The sequence below is a fragment of the Spermophilus citellus genome (genome assembly GCF_964194105.1).
Source record: "Spermophilus citellus genome assembly, chromosome: 11".
NCBI classification, from domain to species: Eukaryota; Metazoa; Chordata; class Mammalia; order Rodentia; family Sciuridae; genus Spermophilus; species Spermophilus citellus.
In genome coordinates, this window is record NC_138192.1 from 118,184,039 (window position 1) to 118,198,707 (window position 14,669).

The 14,669-nt window shown below is 48.1% G+C and overlaps 1 pseudogene across 1 annotated transcript; it reads left to right on the forward strand.

The window, feature by feature from the left end:
* Positions 1-7,933: 7,933 nt before the first annotated feature.
* On the forward strand, positions 7,934-9,970 carry LOC308631034 (heterogeneous nuclear ribonucleoprotein F-like; annotated as a pseudogene). Its single transcript has one exon. The product of its transcript is annotated as a heterogeneous nuclear ribonucleoprotein F-like (transcript).
* Positions 9,971-14,669: the final 4,699 nt, after the last annotated feature.

Here is a 14,669-nt window from a genome sequence, read left to right on the forward strand (position 1 = left end):
AGTTGGGCTGGAGACTGCCCCATACCTTAGGACACACACGTGTCAGGCAGGCAGCCCAGCCCCTCAGGCCTGTCTGTGCCCATCCTTTCTCCCCTTCCCCTGGAGTGGGAGGGAATGGATGGAAGCTGATGGGCAGGGGGAGGAAGATTAAAAAGAAGAACTGGACATGACTGAGCTGAAGTAATTCTATAAAGGCCCCAGTCATCCTCACCCACTGGCCTCTGCCCCTTACCATTTCCCTCATCATTCATTTAACAGATATTTATTTTGCACTCTCTTTGTGGCACTCTCTATGGGGAGGGAGTTCCAGGATACAGGTGTGCATAAGAGAGAGACACAGCACCTGCCCTAAAGGAGTTTACATTCTTCTTGAGGGAGATGAGCAATAAACCAGGAAACACACAAACAAGGTCATTTCAGACAATGCTATGTGCTGGGTGTACAGTGATGTGGAGAGGGGGACCCCTTCTGATAAAACCAGGGGTCAGGGAAGGCCTCAGAAGTCATGGTACTCATGCTGAGATCTGTGAGGTAGAAAAGAGAGCCTCGTGGAGGTCGAGGGGAAAGGCTTTCCAGGCAGAGGCCTGGGGAATGAAAAAGTTCCAAGAGGAAAAGACCTCTGCTTATTGGAGGAACAGCAAAGAGTCCACTGCAACTAGAGTGAAGAAATCAAGGGACTGATGGGCAAGAGAGGCGCTCAGAGGGTGGGCAAAGGTCACATCATGTGTCTTTCTAGGCCTAGTTAAGGAGTTGGAATTTTATTTACGAGGAATGGGAACCTGCAGAGAGTCTTAAGCAGGGGGTGTCATGGTCTGGTTCCTACATGGATTGTTCTATGCAGAACTGGGGGACAAGCTGACAGCTGGAAGGCCACTTCCAAACCAGAGATGAGACCTGGACTGGATGGAGGCAGTGGAGATGTAGGAAAGGGACTGAATCCAGGCAGGGTCTTTTGTGCCAGAGTTCTAACCGCCCACTTTGTGCCTGAGCCCTCTGCCACAAGCCAGGGCGAGTGGCTGTGCCCAGCAGCAACCGTGGGCAGAGACAGGAGGCACTCTGAGAGGAATAATCCTGGGCAAGACCCAGCTCAACCCAGCCCAGCGCCCGGGGGAGCAGGTGGGGCCAGGAGGTGCGGCTGAAAAGAGGGTGGTGGGGGAGGGCTGCAGACTCATTGTCTGGATCTCTGGGCTCTTGAGTGCGCAGGAGGAGAGGCAGGGTATGTCAATAAGGATCTGGGGGACCATCTTTCCTGGGCCTTGTTGCCCTCAGAGCCCCAGCTCAGGGTGCCCCTTGGCAGGTCAATAATCCCTCTTAGTAGGTCATGCCCCCATCAAGACACTGCTGAGCTGGCAGTTTGAGTACAGGGTTGTATTCTTCTTGTTGTAGATCCGATGATTTTCTGGAACAGACCCTCAGGATGTCAGGGAAAGAACAATTTAACTATTTCAGCCAGGCTTCCTTATGCTCACAGTTAAGGACCCTGCTGGCTGCCTGTTTTTCGCAAATGGCATCCCTCTTGATAAAACAGACAAGGACAAAATCTTGTTCCCCAATTGTTAGCCTGCAAAAATCCCCCACATTTCCCTACCTCTGCTCCATGTCTCCTTACTCATGGGTGGAGTAAAAAAGAAAAGGAGGTTATCAGGGTGATGCCCATTGTGGGCCCTCCAACTGGGAGATTTGCCTTCCCTAGCTGGCCGCAGCTCTCTGTGCTTCCTCTGCTGGCACCCCAGCAGCTCCCAGGCATGCCCAAGGCAGGAGACCTTTCCAAGGGCTCAATTCCATTGCCTCGGTGGAGAACAGGGTTTCTCTCCCCATCCCCCCAAAGACAGGCAGGCGTGTGAGAGTCCCCAGGGAGGAGGGGTAGGCAGGAGCAGCCAGACACACCTGCCTCATTCCTTTCCTCTTGTTCACTCCAGAGAGGGCTGTGGGGGCTGGGTTCCCTGCCCCCTTCCTCCCTCCCATCCCAGGAAGGAGGAGAAACAGGCTGGGGGAATTGCAGTCCCTAGGGCCCTGCGGGGGGGGGGGGTTACCCCCACCCCTAGTAGTGTCCAGTAGGGCATTGGCCTTGACCTCACCCTCTGCTGCCTCCCAGCCTTATGCAGGACAGACCTGGGTGTGGGGCATGAGGCGTGGGGCGGGGGGGATGGACTGGAAGTGGGAACGGACTGGAAGTGGGAACTCTAGGATCAAGTTGGGGGAATAAGGTAGGAGCCCCAACACTGTAGAACATGCTGCCTTGGAGGCAAGGGTGGGTGGCAAGGGGGACAGGGGGCTGGATACTGAGCTGTAGGGGAGGGGACCTGTTCTAGGCGTGAGGTCATGGTGATCTATGTCAGCCTGAGCCATAAAGAAGGGGAGGAAAAGTTCGGAAAGGGACAGTATAGGGTGTTGGTCATCCTCCCATCCTCTCCCTGGGCCAGAAGTTGAGTCCTGGGACCAAGGCTAGAGTCACAATGAAAAGGGGTGTGTGGGACTTTGCAAGGGTCCTAAAGGGAGACATGAAAGTGATGGGGGATGGGGAAATGGGTCCTGAGAGGCACTGGGCTTATGCATACTGGCTGAAGGGTATTGATGTACATATTGGAAATAGGGGAAATAGGCTGAAATTAAGTGGGAAGGTAGAGTTGAGATGAGGAGAACTTACCAACAGCTTGGGGAGCATCAGGGTGAGCCTTAGAAATAGGAACAGAATGTGGCCAGAGATCATTCAGAGGAAAAAAGAACCTCTTTTACCCCCAATACATTTCACCTGGTGGACACTAGGTCACACCCTTGTGCGCAGAAGTAGTAGTAGATCCTACTGGATCTAGATTGTCCCCAAAGGAGTGAGGGAGCAAACAGGGAATGAGTGTGCTGGACAGATCAGCAGGCAGTGCCGGGGTTAAGGGTCAGGTGGAGATAGTCAGGCTGAGTAGGATCAGAACCTAGGCTTCTTGCTTTTCAGGCACCCAAGGAACCTGGGGGAAGAGGGGAGAGGCATTCAAAGGTAGGCCATGGGAATGCCATGGGAATGCCCCATGAGAAGCAAGGTCAGGGTCATCCAGGCTTCCCTCCTTCACCCGAATTAATGCATACCCAACTAGCCCCCCGGGAGGGGGCCTTCCTCGTTGGAGAGTGCCTAGGCCCTAGTCTCCTGGCCCAAGTCCTCCCCTCTCACCCCCCCTTCTCATGTGGTTGCCGGCAGCTGCCTGCGGTCGCCCCAGCTCCTGCACGGGGACTTTCCAACAGGGGAAAAAATGACTTAATGAGAGTGGGAGCCGGGGGCGGGAGGGACAGGTCCCTGTAATCACCGCTCTGCTGAGGGGCCAGCACGCCTCCGGGCTCTTCCCTGGCTTCCTGCTGCCAGCGCCCCCCTTGGGTTCTGCTGCGGGAGGGAGACAGAGCTGGCGACAGGGGCTCTCTTTCCAGGTTCTAGGTTCTCTGGGACCCTCAGGCTGCCTGTTTCTCCTGGACTCGCCTCTGGAGTCCTAGAGGCCTGGACACTCCACTCTCCCTCTCTGGACCTTTTCCTTGAAATTGGGGAGGGGGTGTCTTTCCCTGGAGCTGGGGTCCCCTGCTGGTGTGGTAGAAGGGTAAGGGGTAGTGAAGAGAGCCCCTGTCCATTTTGCGGCTGCGTACTTCCAAACGCCACTGGTTGCTGTGGCAACGAGGACAGCCGAGGTGTGTCCACCGCTCTGGGAGGCGCTCCCCCCCACCACACGTACACTTTGCAGCCCGCTGGGCCAGGCCCCGCCGCTGTGGTACGCGGGGGTGGGGGTGTGCCGTTACCATGGCAAGGGTGCGCTAGAAGGGCACATTCTTCCCTAGGGTGGGAGCGCCCTGGGGATATGAGAAGGGGGGTGACGGGGGCGGCAGAAAGGGGAGCAGCGGTGGTCAGAACAAGGGAGGAGTCTCGGACAAGACGAATGGGGCTTCTAAGGTTGGGGTGGGAAGTCTGCAACCGGTCCCCGTCCTACAGCTCTTGCCAGGCATTCTCCCTCCCTCACCGCCCCCCACCCCACACCCTTGCTGGGGTTCAACGCCCCAATTCACCGTTTGCAGAGAAGGGATCCCCAACTACCAACCCAAAAGGTTTCTTCCAAGGCCGGGCCTGCGGAGCTTCTGGGCCTGTCCCCTCCCCCCAGGTGGGGCTGCGGCCCAGACTGCTTGCAGAAGCCCTGCAATTAAGCCCCTCGCCCGCCCCTGCACCGCCCGCCTGTCCTCCGCCAGGCCCGGTCTGCACCACCAATTACTGCAGAGCGCAGCAGCTGATTACCCTGGAGCCTGAGGAGTGGCTGGGGGTGGGGACAACAGGCAAGTAAAGGGGTGGGGACCCTGGGGTTGTCACTGGTCCTAGGGTCGTTAGCTGTGGCCCTCTAGCCCCACTTCTCGACTCTAGAGGATAGGGAGGAAGGGTCTCTCAGTGCTCGGTCCTGCAGAGCCTCAATTTTTCACTCCGTGAATGCACACGGTACCGAGGGCAGACAGAGCTCTGGGAAGATCTGGTGCGCGCGCTCACGCCTGCGTGCGTGTATGTTGGAGCGTCTGGAATCTCAGGTTGCGTACTCAAAAAGTTCAAGGCCCTCAAGACCAGTTTTCTTTCCCGCCGCCGACTGCCGCGTGGGTCTCTCCTGGTCCCGCGCCCCGCCCATTGGACCCAATTAGGTCTTGCTGAGCCAGCCCCGGGCTGCTGCCAGCGCCTTTTGTGGGAATCAGAAAACGGCGCCCTCTTTGGGAAAGAAGCTTCCCATTTCTACAGAAGACAATCCGGGAGTCTACAGAGCAGCGACAGTGGATTTTTCTACCACCATCCTTGCCCACTGCTGTCCCTTCTTCGTTCTGCCCCCGCCGGCTAGTCTGCAGGGACTCGGGAAGAGCTTCGCGCCTACCGCAGTCCAGCTGTCCACATCTGGCCGACAGCTGGGAGCCGCCCACCACAAACTGATGAGGACACGGCGCCCTCTGTTGGTGCAGAGCTGCAGCGCACCAACTTCAGGGCCTGGACCTCCCTCCAGCTGCGGCGGGGGCTGGAGGTCTAGCTCTAGTCAGGTGGGTCTCGGATTCCACCATTCAGTGTCTTTGCTCTTGGGAACTACCCGCTCTCTGCCTCCCTTCCAAGTCACAGGCCCTGTGCTCTCGGCCCGTCACAGCTTTGTTGACCCTCTTTCCTTTGTCCCTGCATACTTAAAACCCTGTTCAGCGACCTAACAGTTCCCAGACCTCCCAGCTTCTTTCCCTAGACGTCGGAGCGCGGACCGCACATTCTGCGAACCTTCACTCCGCGTCCAACGTAAAAGTCCTAAAATAGGAACATGATTACATAAGACACCGCCCGTTTGCTCAATGGAATTCCTCGCCGTGTTCTTAAAAAAAAAAAAAAAAAAAAAAAAAGAAGAAGAAGAAGAAGAAGAAGAGGTGGTTGAAGTATATTTAGTGACTGAGACAGTGTTTGCTCTACATTGGGGAGGAGGATGCTAGGCACATAATATAGCACAGGGCAGGATCCCTCTTTTACTGCAACAAAAATGTATAGATGCGATTTCCATTTTAGAAGTCTAAAATAGGCATCAAATGCTAATAAATTATTTTGGATGGGAGATTGTAGGTGATTTAAAATGTGTTCTCTATTTGCATTTTCCTTTGTCTACAACGAACCCATATTACTTGGGCACAGCCATGATTCCATGTGCAGAACATTTTGACCCAAAATGGAGCATCAAATTATTAGAATATTTTTAAAATTAGGTTTTGGAAAATCTGGTTGATAAGAGCTATGATTATGCTATTGGAATTTTCTTTTAAAAATAACAATGATTTGTAGTGAGAAGTCCTGAATTCCTGCACCAGGAAAGCCAAGAAGCATCCTCAAACCCATATGCACATCCAGTACTGTGGGTCGTTATAATAACTGATTTATTTTTTATTGTACTACTTATGTACGAAGATGTTGCCATGATTAATAATACATAAAATTTATAAAAATTTTAACACCTTTTTCTCAGTTCCAGTCCTTTTCGATGTCTTTGCAACATTGCATATCTGTAACCACTCTATCCTTGGGTGTAGGCAATCCTTCCACCACCTTGAATGATGTATTGCCTAGTCCTCCTCATTCTCCACTGCCTCAGAAACTTCATTCACTCTTTGTCTTTTTTTTGTGTGTGGGTCAGCTCCATTTAATTTTATTCATAACCCACATAACATATTAAGCTGAATGTGGAGAAATAAAAACTACATTTGCACAATGATCTAAAAATATGGACATTTCTCTAATACACAATATAAAAAGCAAACAGATGAGTTTGATGGTGACAATAATTGATATGGAGCACTGTTTGTATTCTTATGAATTTAATTAGGTTGACTACCTTCCATATTTTTCACCTTTGACTTTAATATTTGTACCAAGCACAATGTGCCTAGGTGTGAGTGTTTTTTGTCTTTTTCTTTTGAAATAATTTTGAAGGTACAGAAAAGTTACAATGGTACAAAGAACCTCCCATGTCCCTGAACCACATAAGAGTGAGCTGCCTACACAATGCCCCATTACTCTTTAATGCTTTAATACATGTTTCCTACAAATAGATATTCTCCTTCATTACCTAATACAATACTCAAAACCAGAAAATTAACATTGATGCATTAGTACTATCTAATGCCTCTAAGACCTTATTCCATGTTCAGCTGTTAGCCCAATAATATCCTTTATAATAAAATTCTAGTCTAGAATTTTTTTACATTTAGTTATTATGTCTTTGTAGTCTCTTCCCATCTGACACACTTTCTAAGCCTTCCTTTATGTTCATGACCAGGACAGTTTAGAAGATTACAGACCAGTTATATGGGATGATGTCCCTCACTTTGGGTTTATCTGTTGTTTCCTGATTTGATGTCATCATGTGTCTTTGGCAACAATATCACAGATGTTGGGTGTTTTGCTCATTGCCTTATCATTGGTTCTAGAGCTAAAATTTCCCAGTTTAATTCCAGTTCAGCCAAGTCCTGTCTCAGGAGCATTCTGCTTTGGGAGCTACAACCCATGGGCTCTAGGGGCTGTAGCTCCTTAATTATAAATAGTCCTCTGCCTTCCTGGTTCACTTACTGAAGATTCAAAGTTCTAAGTGGGAACATTGATTTGGCTATGCCCTTTCTGCTCAGGATCAGGGGAGCAAATATTTGACTTCCCACTAAGACTTATTCTAAGGAGGATCCACCAACATAGGTCGGGGCTCGGATGCTGGTCAGCTAAAGACCCCAGTGCATATTCACATACAAGTTCCTGAGAACATCATTGAGACCTCCACCATCTGCCATTATCACCCCTCTCTTTCTCCCTTGCATGCCATGTTCCACTGAAAGGAAGGGATTCCTGCCTTAGCCTCTGTAACAATTAGCCTTCAAAGATGAGCCCAATGAATCATGTGTCATACCTCTGTATTGTCCCCTCCCCTTGGATCTGGGCTGGTCCTGTAATTCATTTTCATTGATACAGGCTGTGGAAATGGTCCTACATGACTTCTGAGAAGAGGTATTAAGAATTCTTGCAGTTTCTGCTTTAGTCTCTTGGAATGTTCCTTTGGGGGAAGCCAGTCACTATGTCTGAGTTCCATCTACCTAAGACCATCATGCTGTGAGAAAATTTAAGCAAGTCACATGGAAAGGCTGCTTGGAGAGAGAATAATGTCTGGCCAGTCCCCATCTGTTTCAGCCAATTCAGATGAGGTGCGAGACACACGATTAAAAAGAGTTATCTAAATTGGAGGATCAAAAGTTTGAGGTCAGCCTGGGTAACTTAATGAGATGCTGTCCCAACTTCAAAAATAAAAGGAGGGCCTTTTCTTCCTCCTCGTGGCGGCGTGTGTTCCCAGAGCGCCAGTCTCTGCATTTGTCCCCTGCTCCTAGAGGTTAAGAACAAAAAAGATGCACCTGGACTTTCCCCAGAGCCTTCTAAGCGTCGGTGGAATTTGAGGTACTCTGGCTGCGAGCCGTGCTTACTTGATGAAAGAAATCACCCCTACCTTCCTCAGTGGACAATTTGTTACCTACTTTAAGTGTCTCCCACTGAAGGCATCCATCTTTCCTTGAGCCACAGAAACCTGTGCCCAAGCTTGTCTGACATCTGCCTTGTCAAGTGTCCATGATGCTGGGCCCTGAGGGAGGTGAAGGTTTTGTGGTCAAACTCCGTGGCCTGCCCTGGTCCTGCTCAACTGAGGACGTGCAGAACTTTCTTTCCGACTGCACAATTCACGATGGGGTTGCAGGTGTCCATTTCATTTACACTAGAGAAGGCAGGCAGAGTGGTGAGGCTTTTGTTGAACTTGAATCAGAAGATGATGTAAAAATGGCCCTGAAAAAAGACAGGGAAAGCATGGGACACTGGTACATCGAGGTGTTCAAGTCACACAGAACCGAGATGGGTTGGGTGTTGAAGCACAGTGGTCCAAACAGCGCCAACACTGCCAATGATGGCTTCGTGTGGATTCGGGGACTCCCGTTTGGACGCACAAAGGAAGATATCGTTCAGTTCTTCTCAGGGTTGGAAATTGTGCCGAACGGGATCACATTGCCTGTGGACCCCGAGGGCAAGATTACAGGGGAGGCCTTCGTGCAGTTTGCCTCACAGGAATTAATTAGCTGAAAAGGCTCTAGGGAAGCTCAAGGAGAGAATAGGGCATAGGTATATCGAAGTGTTTAAGAGCAGTCAGGAGGAAGTTAGGTCATATTCTGATCCGCCTCTGAAGTTCATGTCTATGCAGCAGCCTGGGACCTATGACCGGCCAGGCACAGCCCAGAGGTACATTGGCATCGTGAAGCAGGCGGGCCTGGAGAGGATGAGGTCTGGTGCCTACAGTGCAGGCTATGGGGGCTATAAGGAGTACAGCGGCCTGAGTGATGGCTACGGCTTTACCACCGACCTGTTTGGGAGAGACCTCAGTTATTGTCTCTCGGGAATGTATGACCATAGATATGGAGATGGTGAATTCACAGTGCAGAGCACCACTGGCCACTGTGTCCAGATGAGGGGGAGGCCCTACAAAGCAACAGAGAACGACATTTACAACTTCTTCTCTCCACTTAACCCTGTGAGAGTCCATATTGAGATTGGCCCTGAAGGTAGAGTGACAGGCGAAGCAGATGTTGAGTTTGCCACCATGAAGAAGCCGTGGCAGCTATGTCAAAAGACAGGGCCAACATGCAGCACAGATACATAGAACTCTTTCTGAATTCAACAACAGGGGCCAGCAATGGGGCTTATAGCAGCCAGGTGATGCAGGGCATGGGGGTGTCAGCTGCCCAGGCCTCCTATAGTGGCCTGGAGAGACAGTCAGTGTGTGGCTGTTATGGGGCCGGCTATAGCGGTCAGAACAGCATGGGTGGATATGATTAATTTTGTAGTAACATTTGAGTTATTTCAATCAAATTTTCACAGGCAGCCAACAAGCAGTGAAAAGCAGTTTATAACTAGAGAAAGCTGTGGGACCCATTTAGCACCATGAGTTTGTGAAATCTGGATTAAAAAATTACCCCTTCAGTGTTTTCTCATGCAAACTTTTCTTCTAGCATGTGATATTGAGTAAACTAAAAGCTATTTTCTTCCGCTTTTCTTGATTAACATTTTGGTAGTATACTTCAGAGTGATGTTATCTGAGTTAAAGTAGTTTTAAGTATGTTAAATGTGGATCTTTTACACAACACCACAGTGAACACATTGGGGAGATGTACTTTTTTGGAGAACTCAAAGGTGCTAGATCCCTAATTCAAAGAGAAACATTTCTCATGTTTGTTTGTTCTATTTTTTTTCTTCTTCATTTAAAATTTTTAGGTTAAGATTAAGCTTTTTAAAGTTAGTTTTGAGAACTGAGACACAATACTAATACTGTAGGAATTGGTGAGGCCTTGACTTAAAGCTTTCTTTGTATTGTGATTTCCTTTTGGGTGTATTTTGCTAAGTGAAACTTGTTAAATTTTTTGTTAACTAAATTTTTTTCTTAAAGACTTTTTCACACACAAAAAATAAATAAATAAAAGGAGGGCTGGGGATGTAGTTCAGTGGCAAGGTGCCCTTGGATTCAATCCCACATACTGAAAAAACAAACAAACAAACAAACACAAAACAAACAAAAATACCAACCCTACCTTTGACAGTCAAGTTGGTGGACCCTTCAGATCTTTAGATAGTCCAATACCAGCTTCCATCTAATTGTAACTGGTTGAGTTCCCCCCAAGTAAGATCTGCCTAGCAGAATACAGTCAACCCATGACTGTGAGAGATAATAAAAAAATATTTTAAGCCATTAAATTTTGGAGTGGTTTGTTACTCAGTAATGTTACCCTTTTGTGGTACATGTTTGGCTTTCTAGGGAATGCTGTCCCACTGTCCTGTCCCAGACACATGATCACTTATATCTTTGCTTGTCAAAATCCTTCTGACTAGTGTGGCACAGAGCAGTTGAAAGAGCCAGGGTTTGAAATCAGCCTGTGGGGTAGAAGGGTTGAATCAGTTTTATCTCAGTTTTGCTAGAGGGGAAAAGGGCAGACTGAAGAGTTTCTTCAGAATAATATGAGGCTGGGCATGACCCTGGATTTCCATATCAGCACCTGCTATGTGGTAATAAAAACACCTCTCTCCTCGAATTGTTTTGAGGATGAGCTATAACATATATGTTATCTACCAGTCTATTTTTTTTTTTTGTCCCTGTTAGTACCATTGAATGATGATACCCAGACTTCTAGACCTGCATAGAATGGCACTTCTGAGGTACATGCCCATCATCTAAGAATTACATGGCTTTAGACAAATCCCTTAAACTTCTCTGAGCCTTATCCTCCTCTTGTTACATGGATTTGATGATAATATCTGTGTAATGGGGTTTCTGGACAGGACTGCCTTGTGGTGTTAGGCAACACTGCCCTCTTGAGGCAGAACACCCACACCCTTAGGCATATCCTTTAACCACTATGGCATCAGGAATCCTTCAGGTGTCCACCATTGGGGCTCCAGCATGAGCAGACATGTCTGGTGGGCTGGGGGACTGTGGTGAACACCAGAATGCAGACAGGATCAACAGAAGCCTCAAGAGCTCATTACCTCAAGAGCTTTTACCCTGAGGGAAAAGAGGTTTTGCTGGAGGGGAAAGGGGCAGACAGAAGAGTCTTTGGAATAACATGAGGCTGGGCATGACTATTCCCACTTCCTCGGGGCTTTCTTGATGGAGAAGGAAAAATTGGGGGTATGAGGGCAAGGGAGGGTCACTAGGACATAGTTGTCTCTGTTGTAGGAACTCCTTATGAAAGAGTTGAGAATAAAAAGCTTAAGGTGCTTTCTCACCTTAGGTGGTGAGAGAGACAGAGAGACACACTAAAAGGGAAGTATGCCAGACTGCTGGCCACTGGCAGGCAAAGAGGCAGTAGGTGATGGTGATGAAGAGATGGGTGGCATTGGGCAGCAGACCTGACCTGGTGAAAGGCAACTCTACTGGTTTCTTTTTGGACTTCCTCTGATGGATTTCTGGGATGTGATGGGAGAGTGCAGGCTGTAGGATTCCAGTTAAATTCAAAGCAAAGTCTGGCAAAACTAATGTATGCTGTTATAAGGCAAGAGAGTGGTTACCCATGCAGGGGAAAAAGTGACCATAAAGGGGATTCTGGGAGCTGATAATATCTTGTTTCCCCATCAGGCTCCTACTTACACTGCATTCATTTGGTTAAAAACTTAAGTGCCCTTAAAATTTGTGCACTTACTATTATATTACTACTTCTTTTATTTAATATGTTACTTCAATAACAGATTCATATTCTTTCTCCACCCCACCCACACCATTATTTGAGAAAAGAATGATGAACAGACATTTATCACTGGAAGCCCTTTCAGATAGTACTACATCCCAGAAGAGATTAATGGTTGGAGGTGAGGACCACCTGGTGTCTGGCCAGAATCATGTTTTCCTCCATTCATTCACTTATGGTTTATTAAGCACTTCCTACACATTGAACAATGTACAACATGTAAGAGAATTAAAAGATAATTAATAACCATAGTTTCCAATTACTGGGAGTTTATTATGGAGTAGATCTGAATATACATCTAACCTTCACAATAATTCTATGATGTATTATTATTATCCCATCTATCGGCTGAAGAATGAGTCTCAGAAAGGTTAAAAAAGTTGTCCAAGGTCACAGAGCAAAGGACTTATCTGGATTTTCATATGCACCCAGTCTGTGAGGACCCAAAGCCCAGGTATTTCTCACTGAGCTTCAGGTCACACAGGAATCTAGGGGGTGAAGGTCCTGTAGTGAAGTTGCTCTATCTCAGAAATGAGGCCTTAGAGCCGGAGCGAGTCTGAGTTGGAACCTAAGCAACCTCGTTTTCTCTGCTTCTTGGCAGGTTTCTTAATTCTTTTGCGACTCTTTCCCCAGTTGTATAACAAGGGTTTAAAAAAAAAATCATGCCTTTCTCTTGGGATCACTGTGGGCACCAAGGGGCGCGGTACAGCCCGGTGCTGCGCACACAGTGAGCGCCTAGAGCTGGAAGTCACTGGCATCTGTGAGACCTTGGATCACCCCTTCAAGGCAGAGCCCCACGAGGGCAGCGGTCAGACTCGACGCTCCCCACCTCTCGCCTCCCGATCGGAACCTTTCTGGCTGGGTTCAGTTGAAAATGAACCGGTGGCCTTGATAGCCATGTTTGAGTTGCTCCAAAAGCGGCCAGGGAACGAGACTCGACCCTAAAGCCAACGGAGAAGCCAGCACCCGCAGCCCCGCGTGGGCGCTGTTCCGGGTGGCTCCCTCGGGAGAGAAGACACGCTATCGCGAGATCTAGCGAGATCCAAGGTAGCGCAGACCGGAAGTGAGGGGCGGGCCTCAGAGAGCGCGCTCCTTTTGAAACTTGAGACCAGCCAAGGGTCCGGGTAAGTCGGAGGTCGCGGTCCTCTCTGGGGAAAAGAGCGGGAGCCGCAGGTGGGCAGAGCTGGGTCAGCGGGGACCCTTCACGGGGGTTTGGTTGGGAGAACAGCATCATGCCTTGGGCAGCTCCCTTGGACCTGCGTGTTCTGGGAGGCAGGTTGGCGAGGCCTCACTTTGCCCCGGCATAGGTCCCGAACCAGGGAAACGCTCCAGCTCAGCCCAGCCACTCTCCTACTCTATAACACCCCCTCCGTTTGGCTCGGCTTGTTAAGAGTATTCGTGACCCAAGAAATGTTTTGCCCCAACGCTAACGTAGCTACAGCTTCTGACCCTCTAGTCCATGCCCCTTCCATGGCCCTGGAAAAGGGTCTTAGCAACTTACTCAACATGGTTATATTTGTAGAAAACTAGCAAAACGAAGATACTTTATTCCAAATCTGCTAACACCACTGCCTCTTTCCATTGTGAATTCTCCTATCTAGGGGCAATTGATGTGTCTGTGGATGCTTTTTAGGTATTTGGGGGTAGAGAATACTTTGAATTTGAGTTTAGTGGGATGAATTCATATGGCTCCTGTGTATACTTAAGTTATTATTTTTACTTTTCCAATGGGAGTACTCCCTAATCCACATTGCATTGAATTACTAACGTGGTAACCTAACATCCAAGAGGTTCTTGGTCCTAGGACTTCCAGCATCACAAGAATTGGGAGCTGTAAAAGAGTTGCACTCCATGGGACAAATATGGAATTCCCTGAAATTATAGCTCATAGGAAATCTTCATTGAAATTACTACTCCAAATTTGGCAACCTTCCTAAAATAAGGAGTTGAGGGACTGAAAGAATTTTTTTCTGAACTAGCAATACAGTAATTCCCACCCCCTTTATCCCATTTGCTCAGTTTTAGCTGCCTGTGGACAATTGTGGTTTTAATATTAGTGGAAAATTCCAGAAATAAACAATTCAGTTTTAAATATCTTTTATTATAGTATATTATAATTGTTCTATTTTGTTATTACTTATTGTTGTTAATCCCTCTCTTTCTTCCCCTGCCCACACCCCAGAACTGGAGATTGAACTCATGGATTCTACTATAGCTACATCGCCAGTCCTTTTTGTTTTTTATTTTGAGACAAGAACCTGATAAATTGCTCAGGTTGGCCTGGAATTTGCAATCCTCCTTCCTCAGCCTTCAAGGTAGCTGGAATTACAGGCATATGCTGTCATTCCCCAGTGTTAGCCTCCTACTGTGAGTGATTTATAACTTTATCATAGGTACATATGTATAGGAAAACAGGGTTTGGCACTATCTATGGTTTTGGGCATCCACTGGGGGTCTTAGAACATATCTCCCGAAAATAAGGAGAAACTACTTTAGTGAACAAATTTTGACCAACCATGAGAGGAAAGACTAAATGAGCTTCCTATTCTCTCCATAGAAAATTGTTGCTGTTAAAGAGGCATTGAAAATATATACATAATCAAGCCCAGCCTCATGGGCACATCTGTAGTTCCAGCTACCTAGGAGGCTGAGAGGGGAGGATCACTTGAGCCCAGGAATTTGAGACCAATCTGGGCAACATAATGAAACCCTATCCTGCCACTTCTCCCAAAAATATGCAGCCAGAAATGTAGGGAGGAAAATATATAGTGGCATGCCAAGCATAGTAGTTTGATATAATTTTTTTCCTCAAATATTCACATTTGTACCTGTGTGTGTGTGTGTGTGTGTGTGTGTGTGTGTTGCTGGGGATTGAACCCAGGGCCTTGTGCCTGCAAGGC